Consider the following 4,952-nt stretch of genomic DNA (forward strand, 5'->3'; position numbering starts at 1 on the left):
CCAGACACAGAGACAGAGAGGAAGAGAGACACACAGAGACAGAGACCAAGCCCCAGACAGAGACACAGACACAGAGAGGAAGAGAGACACACAGAGACAGAGACCGAGCCCCAGACACAGATACAGAGACAGAGAGGAAGAGAGACACACAGAGACAGAGACAGAGACTGAGTCCCATCCTCAGAAAGACCTGTGGGCACACAGGATGAATCCCCATCAGAAAACAGCCACCTGTCAGGGGCAGGCCATCACATTCCCCTCTGCTGTCCAGTGAGGTGGAAGGAAAGAGCCAAGCCAGCCAGAAGACAGCCTGCAGGCAGAATGGGGACACCTGTTCATTTGTAGTCATCATGGGCAGCTACTCCAAGCTCAAGGGGGGAAAGGGAGGAAGGACTAAGGTCACAAGCATGACAGCCATGTCCTTCTGCCCCTAGCCCAGTGCAGCCTCCCACTGACCAGGCCCAGCTTCCTTCCTCCAAGTCTGAGCCTCAGCCTGGCAACAGCAGGCCACTTCCATGCCAAGGTGCCAGAGGAATGGGGAGGGGAAGGGCCAAAATGAAACTCGACAAACACCATCCTACATCTGCGCCTCCCTCATCTGGACAGTCACCTCCCATACCCTGGTCCTCCTTCCTGCCCAAGCTGTCAAGGCAAACCTGGGCCCTCCTCTCCCCCAAATCAACCCAATCCCCAAGTGTAGCAGAAGAGCCAACACCTGGGTCAGAACCACGGCCAGCACCCTATGGGCAGCCCAGACTCCTCCCAAAGGAGGTGCACCTGAACACACACACACACACACACACACACACACACTACAACCAAAGAGATTCAGTACCATAGGTCTCCTTGCCCCGGAAGTGCCCACACCTCACCACAGGGCAGTTGGGTGTCACAGTGGATAGACTACTGGGCCTAGTTGGGAAGACCCAAGTTCAAATTTAGCTCAGACACTTTCTAGATGTGGGACCATGGGCACAGCCTTTCCCCTGCTTGCCTACCTCCCTCCCCAGGGTCGTTGTGAGGACCCAGTGACCAATAGCCAAAAGGTGGTCAGCCCAATGTCTGGAACATAGAAAATGCAGCATTAACATTAGCTAGTTGAGCCCAGCTTCCCTGGAAGGAGGGCTTTGGGGCACTAGGAGGCTGGCTGCCAACTGAGACCAGTCCAGGTTGACCCACCCGCCTCCCACCGTGAGGCCAACGGCTTCTCCCAGGGAATGGCTAGGGCTCCGAAAACCTCCCGCTGGGGGCAGCGGGCTCTGCCCTTTGCAGCAATCAGTGCCTGTGAGTGGACCAGGGCATCCTAGAAAACTCACGATCCTGCAGGGGAAGGAAGCAGAGGCTAGGCTTTGCCTCAGGAAGGCTTTTGCAAAGTGAGGTCTGGAAATCTTGAGGTGAACGGGTTTTCCCCTAGGGGACGTAGCAGCTCTGATGGAAGGAGTCCACACAGCTCTTCACATCACCCCCCCAAATACACACACACAATTCCTCTGCTGTGGGCTTAGGGGGGGCGGAGTGGGTTTGATAGACTGCCTCCACCTACGTGCAAGTGTGACAATCACTCACTTTGCAACGAGGTGGAAATGAGTTGGGCTCCAGGGGGCCAGGATTCCCAGTGGGAAGCCAGCCAGTCATTCCGCCAGCCCAGGGGCTGCCGGCTCCCCCTTCTCATCTCTGCCCTGGCGGCACCGCCCCAGGAGGCCTCAGCAGCATCTCCCACAGGCACCAAGAGGGGACAAAGCCCAGGGAACATTTCAGGAGGTTTGACCGAGGTAGCCGGCCTGGGACCCTGGGAGTGGAGCACAGTAGCTCCACAAAGGCAGGGCAGGGGCCTCCAGCACAGGGCCACAGTGCACAGTCCAGGCCGAAGAGCCCCCCCCCCCAGAGAAGCTGAACCCTAGTCCTTTGAGTAGACAGGCACACACCATGACCTCTCCCTCCCACTGAGCTCTGTGTCCCTAACAGCAGATGAGTTCTCCTACAAGCTGTCTCATCACTGTCCGATCAAGAGCAGACAATAGCTCCCTAGTGCCAGTGAGGTGGGGACCAGATGTCTCTGCAAGGTGCTCCCGGCTCTAGCCCAAACTTGTCCAACCTGTCTTTCTTCCCTGGCTCAGCGAGGACTCCAATCCAGAACCACCACCCCGACACAGCACACAAATACCCATCACTCTGCCTCACCCACAGGCCTCTGCTCTTCCTCTCCGGGCACCCCATCCTTTCAGTGCCAGCTTGGCCAAAAAGTCTTACCCGGGGCAGTGAGAAGGGCCTGACAGTAGTACTTTCTGCCGGCTCAGTGTTCCTGGCAAGTCACTTCTTCCCCACTGTTCTCCATTAACCCTCCATAGCTGTACCCATCCAATAAAGGACCTTTGGACCAGACTTGTCTAGTCCTTTCCAAACATAAAATCTTATGAATTTGAGTGAGTTCCTAAAGGCAAGGAGGGGGAGCAGCTGGGGGCTCATGGCCCCTCAAAGGATCCTGCTTCCAGAGAGCCGAGACCAGGGCAGAAGTGAGCCTGGTTCAGCTGGACCTCCCAGTCTGGGGAAGCCTTTCCCCCAGGGCCTCCCTCAGCCCCTCTCAACATACCCAGATGCAGATGGGGAGACAGAGGGAGCGCCCCCTGAAGATGGGCTGGGGGGGGTTGGCAGGGACAAGCAGGCACACAGCCCCTTCTAAGTGTGAGGGGAATGGTCGGGGGCAGCATCTGCCACCTCTGACTTCTCATGAAAGCAAGGATGAGGAAGCTCTTCCTCCCTCCTTCTGCCAATCACTGTCCAACCATACAGCCAAACCTCTTACTCCTCCAGGAAGCCTTCCCTGACTACCTTAGCCTATGATCATGAGACCAGAGATATGGAATTGGTTGGGCCCTTAGAGATCATCAAAATCTAAATCCTTCACTCTAAAGATGAGGAAACAGGATCCAAGTGTCTTGCCCAAAGCTACACAGCTAAATAAATATCCGAGGCAGGATCTGAACTCAAGTCTTCCTGATCCCATGTCCCTCTCTCCTCTGACTGAGCCTAGGCCTCCCCGGGCAAAGAGCCCGCACTGTCTCATGGAATGATAAGCTTTGGGTGGAATTCTCTTCTCCCAGTGAATTCTCTCTATGCCAAAGGGAGCGCTCCCTCAGGCTCTGGTCTTCTCCTGCCTAATACCACTTAGCTAACTATTCAGAAGCAAGGGCCTGGCTGGGGTGTGCAATGAGTGGAACAGAACAGGCAGAGCCTTGTGGGCCTTGGGAAACCTAGGTCCTCATCTCTGCCCTCCCACTGACAGACTCTACCTGGGGCCTTCAGCAAGTCCCTTCCTCTCTGGGCCTCAGTTTCCCCATATCTGTAAGAACCAGAGAGTCTCTAAGTCTGGTCTGGCCCTCCCATGGCTGTCTCTGTGATTTGGTCAAAGTGGGTTCTTGTCTAGGGCCTGGGAGCTGGGAGAGCCCCCGCCAGTACTCAGGGCTGCCACAAATGTAGGGGCAAGAAAAGGGGGGGCTGGAGAACAAATGTCCAGATCACTCCTCTCTCAGACACAAGAAAGGATCCCCCCCCCAGCCTCTAAGGAGAGAAAGGAGGACATCTTCTGTGTGTTGGGAAGGAGGGAAGAGACCTTGGAGAGCAGCCCTTGGTCTCTATCTCTATTGCCCTGTTCAGAGCCAACCCAGGGAGGAGAGGCCATCAACAAATTCCAAAAACCTGCAGAAATGTCCCCAAATCCTCGAGGGAAGGAAGTGACCATCAAAACCAGTGACCCAACCCAGGAGCTCTTCTCAATCACTATCTAGCCCTGGAGCTGTTGGGCAGGGCCTGAACCCAGCTTCCTGAGGCTGTCTGTGGGACCCTGCTGCCCCTCACCCCTACAGCCCATTCCTGTCTGGGGGCAGCCCACCCCCAGAATATTGCCTCAGTCTCAGCCCTTCCAACAGTCCCCATTCTGAGGTACCCACAGAGTCCCACGAAGAAGAGTCTCAGGGGAAGACTGGGGTCTAGGAATCACAGTGGGGGCTGGGTGAGCAAACTCTGCCCCTAGACTAGGGCAGTCCCCTCAGGCTAGGATTCACTCCACACAAAGCCACCAAGGCCAGTCAGTCCTGACCATGGGTTCTTTGCCCTCCCTCAGGCAGAGGATACCACAGGCAGGGCACCACCTCTGTCTTAGGCTGCCCTACCCTCATTTCTTATAGTTAGCCAGCCTCTGGGCAAAGTTACTACCAGGCTGAGGTGGCAGGCAGTGGGCCCATCCAGCACTTCTAATCTATCTCCTTTCACCAGGGCTGTCCAGAAAACCAGTTGCCCTGCCCCCTGCCCAGACTGACCATACTGCCTACCCTTGGCCATCACCACATGGCTGAGGGAAGTCAACCAATCCCCTGGCTTAGTGATGTGTAAAAGGAGGTAAGAGACCCTAGGTCCCTCGACTGGGAAGTGGGAGAGGGAGGAAATCTTCTTGGAAGTGGACCAAGAGAAAGGCACCTTGGGGGCTCCCTGAGCTTGGGCCATAAATGAGAGTGGAGGCTACCAACCCTCTGTGGCAGGGAGGGAGAATCCCAGGCCAGTCTGGGGTCCACAAAGAGGAGAAGTGGGACCATCCCCTACCCTCCCTGTGGCTATATCAGCTACCAGGACCGCAGCTGGATGAGGTGCCAGGAAGGAGCCAGGCCTGAGTCAGGAAGGACACTGAGCCCCCTGACCACGGAACATATGGCTGTCTTCCCAGCTCTCCCTCTCCAGGGAGTCCACTAGGTTCTCCCCCCCATTCACTGAGGGTTCCTCCTCTATTCACCAGGGAGTCTTCCTCCACTCACTGGGAGCCCCCTCTGCCCTCGCCAGGGCTCTCAGCTCCCCGGGAGCCCCCTCTGCCCTCGCCAGGGCTCTCCCTGGGCTCCCCGGGAGCCCCCCTCTGCCCTCGCCAGGGCTCTCAGCTCCCCGGGAGCCCCCTCTGCCCTCGCCAG

The 4,952-nt window shown here is 56.9% G+C and overlaps 1 protein-coding gene across 3 annotated transcripts in view; it reads right to left on the minus strand.

Moving 5' to 3' along the window:
• TSPAN4 (tetraspanin 4) overlaps positions 1–4,952 on the minus strand; it is a 70,024-nt gene that overhangs the window by 45,050 nt on the left and 20,022 nt on the right. The window lies entirely within an intron of this gene.

This window comes from Petaurus breviceps, unplaced genomic scaffold (genome assembly GCF_028583685.1).
Source record: "Petaurus breviceps papuanus isolate PSGF00001 unplaced genomic scaffold, PetGlider_PUasm1.0 90317, whole genome shotgun sequence".
Taxonomy (NCBI): domain Eukaryota; kingdom Metazoa; phylum Chordata; class Mammalia; order Diprotodontia; family Petauridae; genus Petaurus; species Petaurus breviceps.